At 34.2% G+C, this 17,117-nt stretch overlaps 1 long non-coding RNA gene and 1 pseudogene across 1 annotated transcript; both read left to right on the top strand.

The window, feature by feature from the left end:
• Positions 1–2,965: 2,965 nt before the first annotated feature.
• On the top strand, positions 2,966–3,490 carry LOC124456580. Its single transcript, XR_006952340.1, has 3 exons — positions 2,966–3,011; positions 3,080–3,274; positions 3,464–3,490. It is a non-coding gene; the product is annotated as an uncharacterized LOC124456580 (long non-coding RNA).
• A 263-nt stretch (positions 3,491–3,753) lies between these two features.
• LOC124456579 lies at positions 3,754–16,230 on the top strand (annotated as a pseudogene).
• Positions 16,231–17,117: the final 887 nt, after the last annotated feature.

Here is a 17,117-nt window from a genome sequence, read left to right as displayed (position 1 = left end):
CGGTAATTGCTGTGATCTGTTCAGGGGGGTTTGTTCTAAGTTGGTATACCAACTTTCTAATGTAAGCCGTTGTCTATAGTCAGTACTGTAAGTGATGCATTTTGCCGAGTCCCAGTCAATGTTGTGCTTTGTGATTCGGTGATGTTCGGCAATGTGATTAGTGAGACGAATACAATATTAACTAGATGAGCATACAATCAAATGATATTCAATAAATATAAGATAGGTTAATAATGCTTTTCTATTTTAGGGAAATAGCACAGCACAAAGTTAGTTTCTGTTAAAAGCATGTGGTTTTCATTTATAATTGAGAGTACCTATCTTCAGCTGTGATGATGCAGTTTAGAAAACTATAATATTTTATAAGTTTAAACCCAATTTCTCAAGTCTTGGGAAAGTAAATTTAGCTGGCTCACAAAAGCTTCAGACGGAAGTGAAGATGCTTTTTGTAAATTGTGCCGTGCCACAATCAGACCCAAACAAGCAAACTTAACCAAACACGAAAAAACTGATAAACACATCAAACACATTAAAGTATCTACTACTACAAGGCCAATTCAAGGAATTGGCAACTTACGACTTAAGCTGCCTGACAAATCCTGTAAGCAATGCAGTGATTGAAAGAAACTTTTCCTTGGTGACATCAGTGAAGACCAAACAACGCAATAGGATGAGCTTAGAACTGCTAAATGCCATTATTCGTATTCGTTCCAGCCTACACTTTGCCGTGAACTGCTGCATTAACTTTAAGGTTGACAAATCCTGTAAGCAATGCAGTGGTTGAAAGAACCTTTTCCTTGGTGACATCAGTGAAGACCAAACAACGCAATAGGATGAGCTTAGAACTGCTAAATGCCATTATTCGTATTCGTTCCAGCCTACACTTTGCCGGGAACTGCTGCATTAACTTTAAGGTAACTAAGCGAATGCTTGAGCTGTTTGCCACTAAACACATGTATGAATGTGAGTAGAATAAACATTATAAGAACTATGCATAAATATTTATATAAATCTGTATATATGGAGAGCAGTAAAAATGACAACTATGCACGTCGAGATCTTATAGAAAGACAGATAAAATAGTTTATTCACTTTGTATTTTTGACATGGCCTTTTTAAGCTTGTAATGCTTATCAAGGCTTTTGGACGTGTAGTTCATTTTTTCTCTTCATTTCGTCAACAAGCACCATATTTTTGCAACAGCGAATAAATTTTCAGTCTTACGTTCTTTATTCACCTCTTCCCATATGTCCTTTGATGTGAACATTAGGCGTTGGCATCGCTAGACTTGCAATGTATGGTATATATTTATGATAAATCCATATAGACTATAAGAAGCAATTAGAAAAACTTATTAAAACCGCATGCCATAAACAGTGCGGGCTCAGAAAACAAGTTTGGCCTCTTTTGTTGCCATTTGGCCACTTTTCAAACCATATTTGGCTACAAACGAGCGCTGGAGCCTAACAACCCTGCTCTGCATCAAAATGCCTGATAGATGTGCAGTTTTCGGCTGTTCAAACCGAGCAAATTCTGCGGAAGGAATTTCTCTTCACCGTATACCATTTTACGGTGATGAGCGTCCTGAAGCGAAACGAAGACGTAAAATCTGGGTTAATTTTGTTGCAAGAAAACGCGCTCGATGGACACCGACTAAGTATTCGGTTGTTTGTTCCGTTCATTTTACTGATGCGGATTACGAAAAATACATGGTAGAAATCCTAGGGACGAAGAATTATACACCAAGGCTGAAAAAAGATGATTTTGGAATCACCGCTTATCCAACAATATTTCTAAAAGATGATGAACAAAAATTCCTACACCTAGAGAGAAACGATGGGTATGTAAAAAGATACCATCTGCAAATGAAAAGCGATTTGTTAGTGATAATGTTTCATTCTGTATATAGGTTAACAAGATGGTAAAAGATTTGGTAAGCGAATCATGCTCTACTTCAACTGATAATTTCATCGAAGAAGAAATCATCTCTGAAACGATTGCAGAAGAACTCCCAATTGAAAACACTTTCACCTCCGCATCTAAATTGGCTGAAATCGATAAAATAGAACAGGTATTTAAATTCAGTTCAGTGTTATAAAGTGATAATATATTTTGAAATACATGAATGCCTTTCCAGACACATCAAACAGTTGGCACCCAAACATTGCCTGCAGATTGTGCTGGTTGTTACAATCTGCGAAAGCAGAACAAACGATTATCTGGGCAATGGCTGTCAGCAAAACACAAGTTAAAAAACTTAGAAAAGAAGGTGTATATTTATATATTTTTTAAATATTTCAAAATATTTAGAATGTATCATGTTTCTCATTGCTCTGATTTTTTTCTCATCCATGCAGTTGAGAGGGACTTCAGCATTAACACTGCAAATACTTCATCAACATGCAGTGAGTTTGATCCTAGCTCGAACCTGGAAGATGGGGAAACAGACAGTGTGGATGATGATGATTCTGATGGTGATGATTTTGAAGTTGAAATGGAAACTACTGATGACACAGAAGATGATGAAAATCTTGTTGATAATTGTGAGTGTTCATGATGATGATGAATACTCAGAACCAATGTAAGATATATATTAAATAGAAACGTTGGCTTCACACTAATTAGTATTTGGTGTTACTTCTTTGTTCTTTAGAATCAACACTTCTGACAATGTGCAAAAGCAGCAGAAATACATTGTCTTCTTAAAACAGCTTCTTCTGTTGTTTAAAACATGCATGTTTTGTCATGGAAAAAATCTTGTGGTTCATGTAATTGTTTGTCAAAGTGGAACAATGGTGACCATAAAAACCATGTGCAAAAATGTTGATTGTCATAAAGAATTTGTTTGGAAAAGTCAGCCATTGATGCCTGGTACTAAGATTGCAGCTGGAAACTTTCTACTTTCATTTGCAGTCTTAGTGGCGGGATCTTCAGCTAGCAAAACATTTCAAGCAATGAAGCATGTGGGACTGCAAGTTATTTCACTGCCAACATACTTTAGACATCAGCAAGTATGGCATGTTTTTTGGTTTAAGCTGCAGATTTTAAGGGTGACTAATATTTTAAATTACATTTATAGAACATTCTTTTCCCATCAATATTTATATTTTGGAGAAAGTACCAACAGAAACTGCTGAAAAAAACTAAAGAATGTGGATCAGTTGTTCTGGCAGGTGATGTTCATCATGACAGTATGGGGCATTGTGCCAAGTACTGTGCCTATACCGTCTTTTGTTGTTCCACGTCATCCATTATTCACTTTTCCTTTGTTCAGGTTTGTTATGACTACATCACATGTTTAATAAAAGTAGAGAAGAAAATGCTAGTTTCAACTTCAAAAAATGAACTGATTAATTAATTATAAATGAAGTTCAATACTCATTCAGTTCATTATGAATATTGAACTGAATTAAATCATTTTTAAACCTACAATAATTTTGTTTCTTGACAAATTATGTTTTAGGTTCGTAACTTAAAGTGGCTTGGATTTTGTGTGCCACTTGCTATTGTGAACAAAGCACATCAAGCCAATCAGCTGTATCCATTTGCCATTTCTCTTATTGAGAGTGTCTGGTCCTACGAAACTGCTTGCGAAAAGGTAAAAAGTTGATAAACTGTCAACAAAGATTGGCGAAAGTTTTCCATGTAGAAAACGTATGGAATAGTCTCACGACATTCACAGTTTAACTTTTTTGTCAATAAGAATTGCAGATGTAAGTGTATGTAAACTATTTGCGTAATTTTTAGGTTACAAACAAGAAGACGATAAAACCTTTGGTTGCTGGTCTAGAAAGAGATATTCAAAACTTGATCAGTGAGGTAATAACTTTATATAAATTTTCAGCCTACAGGTTTTCACCTTTCGTATACCTAAAAATTGGTGGCGATGAAGATAAGGCATGGATAAAATATTTCTCTCTCCCCCAGCAAATTTCTAAAACGGAAAAAATTGCTATATTGACTAAAAATTTCAAGCACTAATAGCTATTGATTGTAATCACCAATAAACAATGAATTTTTTTACTGTTAAAGAAGCTTCTTAGACACAACAGGCCCATTGATCTACACTATGTTTAGGAACACTCCTGTGAGTAATTTTTTGAAAAATTTACCGGAAACACAGATGTTTGCGGTCGTAATGGAAATCTTTGACCATTTTGCGTTTGTCAGTAACGTTCTTAATGAAACAGATGTAATGCTTTTTTTTCGTAGGGTATTGGTCTCACCTGGGAATCTTACAAACTGGATCCTTATGTGCAAAAGTTTGCAGATGCAATCATCAGCTTTCACGAAAAGGTTACAAGCTCTTTATGAATAAATCGTGTGGTTTTAACGACCAACGTTAGACTCTCGTTATGTGGTTTTATTGCAGGTTGATGATTTGTTGATCAATGTTGAAAGAATTGAAGGGAAGTTAAATCGTTAGCATCATGTAGTTATGATTCTGAAACCTTCCATCAAGTTTTAGCAAGTATTCAGAAATCGGTTGATGCAATGAATCTGTATTCCTATACAAATTTGGCATTGTGGGTCGCTAGCTTTGACAAAAGTGTGAGTTTTCATTCAAATGATTTATTTTCCTCCTGAAAATACTCATTTCTCTGCGTACTTGCTATGTCCAACTAAGACGTGAGAGTTTTTTTAGGTCGAAGAGAAACTTTCCGTTCGTTTACAAGCTGGATTAATTACATGGACTGAATACCTCCAAGATTACAATGCCGATGGCAGAAAAATGGAATTTGATTTCGACACAAACCCCATGGTCTTGCATAAACCTGGTGGAGATCCTGAAATAAAGGTAAATAAAGATATAAGTTGCACTTTGTATGTCAATGATATAGAGATGATACATAAAGTATAACAATAATAATGGGTCTTTCAAGTTTTTGTTCTGCGTATGACTTGTAAAACGCTAACTTTGATTCGTTCTCCGTGTGTACATTATCTTGCGAATTTTATAGTACTTATTTCATCTCTTCAGATTCTTCGTCATGAAGTACGAATCACGAATCAAATCTTGTATCTTTATCCTCCTGTGGAAGCTGTTAGAAGTCTTCTTCTTGAGCAACTTCATACATGGTTGGGTGTCATTCTCAAGTTACCCAGAATTCAGAGTTCCCGATATCAGGTAACATTACGTATTCATCAACGTCTTGGAAAATCGACTTGCACCGAGTGATGTATTTCATTTTTTAATAGATTATTCCCACTATTGTTTTATTGGTTATCTTCTGTAATGTTGTGTTTTGGTCTTGACATCGAGTTGTATTATCATTAACTTTTAAAAAGAAGTCATTGTGGAAAATGATGTTGCGAGTTTCTCTTTGTTTTCTTGCTTAGGTTGGCCTTGATTCAGATGATTTGGAATCCCACACAAGCTATCGTAATCTTCTCACAATACTTCCGGATGGTCCCGAAGTCATAGAGAGAGCTTACGAGGCTGTCGAGAAGAAAGTTGGAGAGGAGGAAAAATATGTTCAAGTGTGGTTACGTTATCAATCCTTGTGGGACATGGAAACTGGTCTCATTTATAGCAAACTTGATAGTAGTGTCGAGAGATGGATCATTCTACTGAGGAATATCAGGTACGTAGCTAATTTAGAATAGAACAAATGATATATTGATTTTTAATGTGATGTGTTATACGTAAGTTGTAAATTTGTTAATTTCTACTTTTAGAAAGTCCCGTGTTAAATTTGATACACAAGAAACAAGAAAGGAATTTGGACCTATTGTTATTGACTTCCAACAGGTATGTTAAAATTTAAGAAAGAATTCGTGATTCATTGCGACGTTTACTTTGCTCGTAATATAATGCATGGTTTAACTCCTGTTCTTTAATAATTATCTCTATGGTTCAATTTCTGTTCTACCAATAATTATATTTATGATTTCACAACTGTTTTGTCAGTGATGTTTATGGTTCAACCCTTATTCAGTTAATAATGATATTCATAAATGGTTCAATTCCCTCAACATACCCAATATTGTGTTCACATTTAATTTGTTTGTTGTAAACAATCGTATGTAATTCGACTCCTTACATTTTTTTTTAGGTTCAATCTAAAGTAAATCTTAAGTATGACAGTTGGCACAAAGAATTGCTGAGCAAGTTTGGATCCATGCTTGGCACGAATATGAATGATTTTTATGGAACAATTACCAAGGTTTGTACAATTATCTCTAGGAAAGTTTATTATAGACTATACACAGGTTGAATTCTTTGATAAATTATTGTATTGTAAATATTGCTTTATTTTTGATCAACTATACAAACCTCTTATTCATTGTCGACGTCCCTAGCAGTTAGCTTTCTGAAATCAGTTCTGAAAAGGATCGTCTTTTTTTCGCAGAGAATGAAATAAAATTGCGTTTCATCTTCATAGAGCCGTACAGATTTGGAACAACATTCTGTTGAAGTATCATCAACATCAGATACCGTCAGCTTTATTACTTTTGTTCAATCTTTAAAACATAAACTGAAAAAGTGGGAAAAAGTTATGGAGGCAAGTGGATCTTGTTATTTTATCTTTTTGTTTAGATAATTTCTGGTTAATGCACTCGTTCCACCCCTATTATCTTGTGAAGTCCACCCCAGTTGTCTTGTGAAGTCCACCCCTGTTATGTTGTTAGTCCACCCCTTTCATCTTGTTGAGTCCCCTCCTTTTATCTTGTTTAAAACATTTATTTTCTCTTATCCATTCTACCCATCTCAACAAGTTATGACTTTCTGACTTCATTTCCATGCCACACAAGTGCTTACTTATTCACTCTTAATATTTATTTATATCATGGTAGGTTTACAAAAACGGTTAGCTCATTCTGGAAAGGCAAAGATTCCAGTTTCCATCACAATGGTTGTACTACGACAACGTAGAGGGCGAATGGGGAGCATTCAATGATATCTTTAATCGTAAAGATATATCTATTCAAAAAGAGGTAAAATATGCAATATACATTTATGGCTATTTAAAATACATTATTTTTTGGCCACTGAAGAACAATATGGTGTATTGTATTTGTTGACGATGACACGATTCTCTTTGCCAAAGGTGTCAATGTTGCAAGTGAAGATCATTGCTGAAGATCAAGCTGTTGAAGAAAGAACAACAGAATTCCTGAATAACTGAGATAAAGGCAAACCTATTGAAGGTAGTACTCGACCGGATGCTGCTCTCAAATCTCTTGCTGTTTACGAGGGAAAGCTCAATCGATTGAAAGATGATAGAAGTAATGTTGCAAAAGCTAAGGAAGCCTTAGAGTTAATGGAACAAGGTATGGTTTGTTTCTTTTGTGTATTTATAGCATGCCAGAGAAAGTCGTTGAACTTTCTCACTGCATATACTGTCAATAATTAATTCAACGCTGTTGTGGTGCTCAGACTTGGTGAGTAGGTTCAATTGCAAAGTTTGTATTTTATCAGTTTATATCATCTTTGCACTGTATTGTTCCTACTATATCCTCATTATCCTACATTATGAAGTGTGTCATATTTCTACCGTATTCTTCCTAATATATCTTGCATGACCAAGTCGTAAAAATGCGTAATGTAAAGGTTTCATCGATGTCACTACAAAGTGTCATTACAATAGTGTTGTTTAACATCAGGTGCTACAATGATCAGCGATGATCGTGTCCAGGTTTCATTGGAAGAGTTGCAAGATCTTAAAGGAGTTTGGAACGAGTTGTTGAAGATTTGGGAGAAGATCGATGAAATGAAAGAGCAACCTTGGTTGTCAGTACAACCGCGCAAGGTAGATCACTTGCAATATAATATGATTTGAATTTAATGATAATGATTGACTTTGCAGTTGTGGTAATGTTGTGCTTTTATGACTTTTTAACGTTTCTACTCCAAATATACGTTTGTAATATTGCATATGTAGATATGTAGATGTTTTTAATGTATGTTTAAAGTACGCATGCTTTTTCATTTAAATTTAGATACGTCAATCTCTTGATGCTTTTTTGAATCAACTAAAGAATTTCCCTACTCTTCTTAAACAGTATTCATCTTATGAATACGTACAGAAACTACTCAAAGGTTACATGAAGGTATGAGGATTATCTTGTTGTTGAATAACATACATCTCGCTGCTTCGCTTGACATGTTTCACATTCGACCTAACATCTTTTAAGGCAAATGTTGTTGAATAACATACATCGCTGCTTCGCTTGACATGTTTCATCGACCTAACATCTTTAAGGCAAATGTTGTTGAATAACATACATCTCGCTGCTTCGCTTGACATGTTTCACACTAACATCTTTTTGTTGTTGAATAACATACATCTCGCTGCTTCGCTTGACATGTTTCACACTCGACCTAACATCTTTTAAAATGTTGTTGAATAACATACATCTGCTGCTTCGCTTGACACATCGACCTAACATCTTTAATGTTGTTGAATAACATACATCTCGCTGCTTCGCTTGACATGTTTCACATTCGACCTAACATCTTTTAGGCAAATGTTGTTGAATAACATACATCTCGCTGCTTGACATGTTTCGACCTAACATCTTTTAAGGCAAATGTTGTTGAATAACATACATCTCGCTGCTTGACATGTTTCACATTCGACCTAACATCTTTTAAGGCAAATGTTGTTGAATAACATACATCTCGCTGCTTCGCTTGACATGTTTCACACTCGACCTAACATCTTTTAAGGCAAATGTTGTTGAATAACATACATCTCGCTGCTTCGCTTGACATGTTTCACATTCGACCTAACATCTTTTAAGGCAAATGTTGTTGAATAACATACATCTCGCTGCTTCGCTTGACATGTTTCACACTCGACCTAACATCTTTTAAGGCAAATGTTCACATTGTTGAGTTAAAATCCGAAGCCCTCAAGGAACGTCATTGGACACATTTGATGAAACAACTTCGTGTAAAATGGATTATCAATGATCTAACTCTTGGTGCTGTTTGGGATGTTGATCTCCTTAAGAATGAAGCTCTACTTAGAAATGTTATGTTAGTTGCTCAAGGAGAGATGGCTTTGGAAGAATTTCTTAAACAGGTTTGTTCAATTGTCCAATCCTATTGCTAAGTGCAAAATATCAAAAAACTCTTACGAGTATTCTGGGATTTATGCAGATAAAAAATAGGTTAATTTGATATATATTAGGATAATTGTGTTTTGTGTGTACACAAGTACATTTGTATATTGTATGAAGAATTAGCATAAGAAATGTGTCAATAAATATACATTATATTCAACTAGTTATTTTATTTCAATAACGTTTGTAAATTTCATGGGTGTCATTGTGGTGTAGTTGTTTATTTATTAAACTGCTTAGGTACGCGATGTGTGGCAAACGTTTGAATTGGAATTGATCAACTATCAGAACAAATGTCGAGTTATTGGGATGATCTCTTTACAAAAGTAAAAGAACATTTAAACAGCGTCACCGCTATGAAGTTATCGCCTTATTATAAGGTTTGTTTTGGTATTCAATCGTCATAACTACACATCTTGTTTTCTTACCATTGGTTTAATCGTACATTTGAAAGTTTAAACATTTTATTCATTGAATGTGTCATGTTTATAATGCATAAATGATAATTTGTTTCCATTTTTAAAAGGTATTTGAAGAAGACGCTTTGCAATGGGAGGAGAAACTGAATCGTATTCATGATACGTTCGATGTATGGATTGATGTTCAACGTCGTTGGGTCTATCTTGATGGTATTTTTAGTGGAAGTGCTGATATCAAGACATTGTTACCTGTAGAGACACAGAGATTTTCAAGGTACGAAGAAAATAATTTAAGGGAGATTTATGGCTAAGCAGTCTTTGGGACGGAATATAGAAATTTAGAAAACATACTTATATTTTCATTGTTTTGAGTTACGTTACTGAAGGAAAATCTATGTTTGTTAATGTCGTTGACAAATTAGTAACTTGAGGATAACAATTTTTAAGGATTTGGGAAAAAATTCTTATTTTCACCGTTCGTGTAAGATAGAAAGAACACCTCATTGTTTTATTAGTTTAAAAAAATTGAAATATAATGGATTTCAAGGATTTGGTCATGTAAATATGAAAATATTTTAATGTCTTCGTGTATCGCCAGAAACTCAAGCATCTGGCGACAATCATAAGTTAATAGACATGTGCGTTGAAGCATTGTGCAAAACCTTATAAACCATTATTATTATTTATGTTACATTTGTAAAATGAAATCATTTGTTTATATTTATTTTCACAGTATAAATGATTGTTTTTACTTTATTGCGTATAGCATTAGTACGGAATTTTTAACGTTGATGAAGAAAGTATCAAAATCGCCCTTGGTTATGGATGTTGTAAATATCCAAGGAGTACAGCGTCAGTTGGAACGACTTGCTGATCTTTTAGGAAAGATTCAAAAAGCTTTGGGTGAATATTTAGAACGTGAACGAGCCTCCTTTCCAAGGTACATGATAAAACTTTCAAATATTTTAATGTGGCTCATGGAGTTGTGAATTAAATAGTATGAAAAGTAATCCAGTAGAATAGTATTCTTCTAAAAAATTTGTTATCGAACTAGTCATGACACGCAACAGGACTTTGTGTTGGGTTTATTTAATCTGCTTTCTGAGAAAAGTAGCACATGGGTTGACTGTACTTTGGTCTTTGTACTTGAGGCTTTTCTTTTTTCTACAAATACTATGCTAGAAAGTAAAAAGCACTTCTTAAATGGTTAAGATAGTCTTCTAAGATCAATTACACGTCTTATTGAAAATTTCCTAGATTTTATTTCGTTGGTGATGAAGATCTTTTGGAGATTATCGGCAACAGCAAAAGTATTCCCAAACTTCAGAAACATTTCAAGAAGATGTTTGCAGGCGTCACAAGTATCATCCTTAATGAAGAAGATCAAATCATATCAGGAATTTCATCGAAAGAAGGCGAAGAAGTACGTTGAAATACGTAACTTTCCGACTTTCTTCACACGTATATATGTATTTACTACATCAAGAACGATGGATGTTTCATAACCACAACTATATTGTCTTGTTTTTAATGACGACAAGAATTTTTTTTCATGTTGTTCATGCAAATGAACAACGAGTGACTAAAACACCCGTCTCGTTGAAAGAACATCCTAAAGTGAACGAATGGTTGACGTGTGTCGAGAAAGAAATGAGAGTAACCTTGGCCAGTCTTTTGGCTGAAGCAATGAAAGATGTCAGTCAATTTCAATCTGAAAATATTGACGCTCAAAAATATCTTGAATGGGTTGACAAATACCAGTTATCGTGGTAAGTTTTTGTTTTTAACTCGTATGGGAGTAATTCGTGGTTTGTTTTAATGATATTTTGTATATGATATATTTTAATATAGTAAGCTACTTGTGATGATGTTACGTATAAAGTGTTAACTGTAGTTTGCCATTATCATTTATACAATAACCAGAAGAATTTGAGCAATTTCATTGGTCGAGGGCTATGATCTATAAGAGGACATACGCACGGAATTGACGTCACAGAAAATTTCATGTTTATAAAAAGAAACAAATGGCGGATATAATTGAAAATTTATCGCAATACCTCCCTGAATGGGAAAATAAAGATATTCACAATGACCTAGTTGAGGCAGTTGACCTATTTGAGCAATTAGAAAAGGAAAAACCGAGTTTTCAAACATTAATTTGTACTTCGTCTTCGATAACAAAATTTCAACAAAATTGATCAGCCATTGCTTGTTTATTTTGTTAGCCAATCACATTTTATCACGTGATTAAGCTAGCCAATAGCATTTTTTCAATCCTTTAGATCACGTCAGCGTGATATTTGCAAAATCAAATAAATTTCAGTGTTGGGAAACAAAGAAAACAAACTGACGGTTTAATTTGGGAATTTTTTTGATTTTATTATATAAACTCACTCCGGCGGCTGGTGGCCACTTTTTTAGTTTTTATCACAAATGACGTCATACCCGTGTATCTAACTGTATAGACAACGGTTAAATGTTATCTGTTTGTTAAGTATTTAATGTGTAATTATGATTTTTCTGTACAGGCTCAACTGGTTGTTCTTGCATGTCAAGTATCTTGGTCCCAGTACACAGAAGCTGCGCTTCAGAAGGGTGATGTCGTCGCTGTACAGCAAGTATTGAGGATTGTTGAGGCGTCATTGAATGTCCTTGCTGACTCTGTACTTCACGAACAGCCAGCTGTAAGAAGGCGTAAATTAGAACATTTGGTGAGTAAATTGATGTTTTAAAACGTAGTATGTTTAAGTTTTAACTTCAGGACTTGAAGTTTGTTATTGATTGTTAACTAAAATATCTTTTACGTAGCGGAAAACACGCTGGATACACGTGCAAATATTTAATTTTTAGATTACTGAACTTGTCCACCAACGTGACGTCACACGTAAATCTGATCAAAAATAAAACTCTGGGAGCGAAAGCATTTGATTGGTTGAAAGAGATGAGATTTTACTTCGATCCAAATCAAAAAGATGTACTAAAACAACTTTCGATTCAAATGGCCAATGCTAAATTCAATTATGGTTTTGAGTATCTTGGTGTTCAAGATAAACTTGTACAGACCCCCCTGACTGATCGTTGTTATCTAACCATGACTCAAGCTTTAGAAGGACGCCTTGGTGGATCGCCATTTGGTGAGTATTCTTAGAAATGGCCTTTCATCTTTCAAACATTTTAATGATGTCTAGCCATTTTTTTGATTGAATAATCTGTTGTTATTTCAAAGGACCTGCTGGTACTGGAAAGACAGAGTCTGTCAAAGCCCTTGGTCATCAACTGGGAAGATTTGTTCTTGTATTCAACTGTGATGAAACTTTCGACTTTCAGGTTGAGTTTCTTAAGTTATGAAATATGAAATTACTACATTTAAGTCGTTCAAGGTAAACTTAAGTCTTGCAGTTTTTCTGGTTAATTTTTTTGAATTTGTTTTTGCAAATTATAGGCAATGGATCGTATATTTCTTGGTCTCTGTCAAGTTGGTGCATGGGGCTGTTTTGATGAATTTAATCGTCTGGAAGAAAGAATGTTGTCGGCTGTCTCGCAGCAAATTCAAACAATCCAAGAAGCTTTAAAAGAGCACAGTAACAGTGATGGTATGTCCACTAAATTTGTGAAAATTTGAAATTTGATAGTTAATGTATGAACATGCGCAGTTACATTTTGCAGATAAATAAAATCTGGGTACATAAAAGACTATAAAAAAAACATTTCCAGTCGACAGTTTAAAAAAGTAGAGCAAAAAACAAATTGCGAATAAAATAAGTCGTCTTGAGATAGCAAAATATGTATCAATACAAGACGCAAAAAAGCCCTGTAAATTTTCGACTTTATCTACAGTTTTATTTTGCGTCTTGTATTTTGCTATCTAAAGATGACTTGTTTTTCGGAAGTTGTGTTTCGGTATATAAAATACTTTTTTTTTAGATTCTCATATTTCTATTGAATTGGTGAGCAAACAAGTGAAAGTGATTCGTGATATGGCCATCTTTGTGACAATGAATCCAGGTTATGCAGGACGATCTAATCTATCTGATAACTTGAAGAAATTATTCCGTAGTCTGGCAATGACTAGTCCTGACAGGCAGCTTATTGCACAAGTTATGCTTTATTCACAAGGATTTAGGATGGCTGAAAAATTGGCCAGCAAGATTGTACCGTTCTTCAAGTAAGTGTATTTGACGATTGTTTGAGTGATGTTAACGAATAATTAAATAAATTTACCCATTTCTGCTTGGTTGGTATTCTAAGAATTGCCTACATGAATTGTTAATGAATTATGCGATTGGTTTTGATAAACTAAGTCACATAATTTGTTTTATATTCAGGCTTTGTTTAGAGCAACTTTCAAGTCAATCTCATTACGATTTTGGTCTTCGTGGGTTGAAGAGTGTATTGATCAGTGCCGGTAATGTGAAACGAGACAAAATATCAAAAGTTAAAGAAGAACTTAAGGCCAAAGGTGAAGCTGTTGATGAAGCTTCAATATCCGATGGATTAGATGAACAGCAAGTAAGTGAATGTTATGTAATGGTTATCTGTTTTATTGGGGGTTTTTTATATTACTTCAAGGATATTGCTAAAATTGAACTTTTTTGCGATCATCTTTCACTCTGGTGTTGCAAATGAAAAATTTGCATAGTTTTTAGGACTACACTATGCACGTCTTTGAATTACCAGGATTTTTTGTCTTGTAAATTTCTTCCAGATCCTTATTCAAAGTGTTTTTGAAACTGTGGTTCCCAAATTGGTTGCTGAAGACATTCCTTTGTTGCATAGTTTGTTGTCTGATGTCTTCCCTGGAGTTAAGTATATGGGCGTTGAAATGACTAATTTGAAAGAAGAAATTAAGAAAGTTTGTGCTGAAATGTTTCTCACTTTTGGTGACGGTGAGGATGAAGGAACCGCATGGGTGGATAAGGTAAGGATTGTAACTACATAAATTTTTATAATGTACTAAATGAAGTATATTTATTAGTTGCGTCTGCAATGAACACCGCTGGAAATAAAAAGATGTAAAACAACTATCCGCTATAATAGTATTCTGATGTCTTCATTGTTGTCATTATTGAAGACGTATGTCCTATATTCTTTCAACCTTTGTTGTTTTTTTTACGTAGATACTTCAGTTATATCAGATAAGTTTGATTCACCATGGCTTAATGATGGTTGGGCCAAGTGGCAGTGGGAAGAGCACGGCATGGCGAGTTCTTCTTAAAGCTTTAGAAAGATTGGAAGGTGTTGAAGGTGTTGCCCATGTCATTGATCCCAAGGTAAGTCGAAATCTTCTCCCAAAAATTTGAAATGTTTTAATTTGATGTTGTGTATCTTGCTTGGCTCCTTTTATCATCTACCAGACAAATGTTGAGACAGATGTAGACAAATTAAAAGAATTGAATTTTTATTATTGCGGATGTGCAGTATTGTCGTTTTGTTGAATCTTTTACAACGCTCTCCCTTTTTAAATATTAAACAATTGATTTGAATTTAAAACTAGTTGGTCGACAAGTTCACCTTGTAAGTGAAGGAACGCTCATGATTGTCCTGTTGAAGAATGCATAATATGTTTTATTGTTGTGAAACTATCATATGTAGTATTCTTGAGTAGTTTAATGTATTGTATCGTTAATGTATGTTTGTATAGAATTATAAACTCTGTATTGTTATGCTTCTAGGCCATGTCTAAAGATGAACTTTATGGTACACTTGATCCCAACACTCGAGAATGGAGTGATGGCTTATTCACACATTTCTTAAGAAAGTAAGCAAAATCATTGTAAAAAAAAAGTAATAACATGTATAACAATAAATGATGTTATGTTGTCTCATTTTTGAGGATCATAGATAATGTTCGTGGTGAATTGAGCAAACGTCAGTGGATCATATTTGATGGCGATGTTGACCCTGAATGGGTGGAAAATCTAAACAGTGTTCTTGATGACAATAAACGTTTAACTCTACCTAACAGTGAGAGATTGGGAATTCCACGGAATGTAAGTTTGTCTTATCTGCTTTTTATTCATGGCATGGTTTACGTTTAAATGTTGTTGGCTGGCTTCACTGGGTTTTTTTATTCTCGTATTTGAATAATTTGTACCTTTTTTCGATAGCTTAAATATACCACTGTATGAAAATATTTCTAGGAAAGAAAATATTTTAATATGAAAATATTTTAATATTTTTATTGTTTCTTAATTTAGCTACTATTGCCCATATTAATAGAGCGCCCCCCCCCCCGCCTTTGTGTATTTTCTTCAAATTACGTTGAGTAAAGAGTGAAACTTTGAACTTTTTCGAAAACTTTCGTTGATAACTTAACGAAGATTCTGGAATCTGTTTATCTCGAGTTTTTTCGTTGTTTATAGGTACGTATAATGTTTGAAGTGCAAGACTTGCGTTACGCTACATTGGCAACTGTCAGTAGATGTGGAATGGTGTGGTTTAGTGAAGATATCGTATCAACAGAAATGATTTTTGATAATTTCCCGAGTGAGTTGAAGGCCATGCCAATAGAGGAGATCGAAGAGGACATCACTTTGAGAAAACAGAGCAGAAAAACGGAAGAAAACGTGTTGTCTCCAGCTATGCAGGCTCGTTTAACAGTGTTTATCATAATGTTTTTTATGTTTAGTTTTGTCTTTGATTTGTGGATTAAAGTGTTTTTCCCTTTTTTAATACTCGAGTGCCTAGAAAATAGAAATTTAGCAGAATAAATTTTTGCTATTTTGCACACAAATTTTAACAAAACGACAGAACTTAAACTTTTTACCAGTGAAAAGTTTTTTGTTTTGTTGCTATACAAGTTGATTGTTGTATATTTTTAGTGCATTCAAAGAGTAATAAATTTACAAAAAATTTTTCTTCAAGTTTTTTTATTTGATCTGTTTTTATGACGTTTTCTTAGGTTCACTCGATTACTTTTTCAGCGTGATCAGCTAGAAAAATATCTACCTCGCTATCTAGTTTACAGTTTATTGTGGTCATTTTCTGGTGATTCCAAAATGAAATATCGAGAAGAACTTGGTAAAATGGTGCAAAAGATAACTACGATACCGCTTCCGAACACATCCGTCATGCCTCTTATTGATTACGAAGTAAACATACTTTTTCTTTTTATTTATCAATGATTTTTTTGTATAAAAAGGCGTACATGTTTTCAAAACTGACACCATTAGTCCATTGTTATTACAGACATTGGACTATTTGTCCTGTTGTCGTCACTTGTATTATCAGTAAGCAATTTGACTAATCAGGTGGGCGATCCCTTTTCTCTTTTTTTGTTGGTGTTTTGGCCAAGGACCTTGATCTATTATGTCCACCCCTTAATCCGGCATTGACATGAAGCATATATGAATTGCAAATTAACTAGCCAATTCTCTAATGGTGTTTTACCATAAGTTAGAACAAAAGCCAAAAGAAGATACTGCTCAACATGAAGAAATGGGAACTGATAAATAAATCCAATTCATTCTTCACAAATAGCATAAATCGACGAATTGTGAAAATAGCTTGCTAATTTTTCATTCTTAGATACGAGCAACAAGATTAAATCTCTAAATTAATTAGATGTTGATCAGCCAAGTAAAATTAATACAGAAGGCCGTGTCAATTTTTTTTCAAATCACTACT

This window comes from Xenia sp. Carnegie-2017, unplaced genomic scaffold (genome assembly GCF_021976095.1).
Source record: "Xenia sp. Carnegie-2017 unplaced genomic scaffold, XeniaSp_v1 HiC_scaffold_56, whole genome shotgun sequence".
In the NCBI taxonomy this organism is placed as follows: domain Eukaryota; kingdom Metazoa; phylum Cnidaria; class Anthozoa; order Malacalcyonacea; family Xeniidae; genus Xenia; species Xenia sp. Carnegie-2017.
The sequence above is the reverse complement of the archived record's forward strand: the minus strand, read 5'-3'. Positions and strand labels throughout refer to the sequence as shown.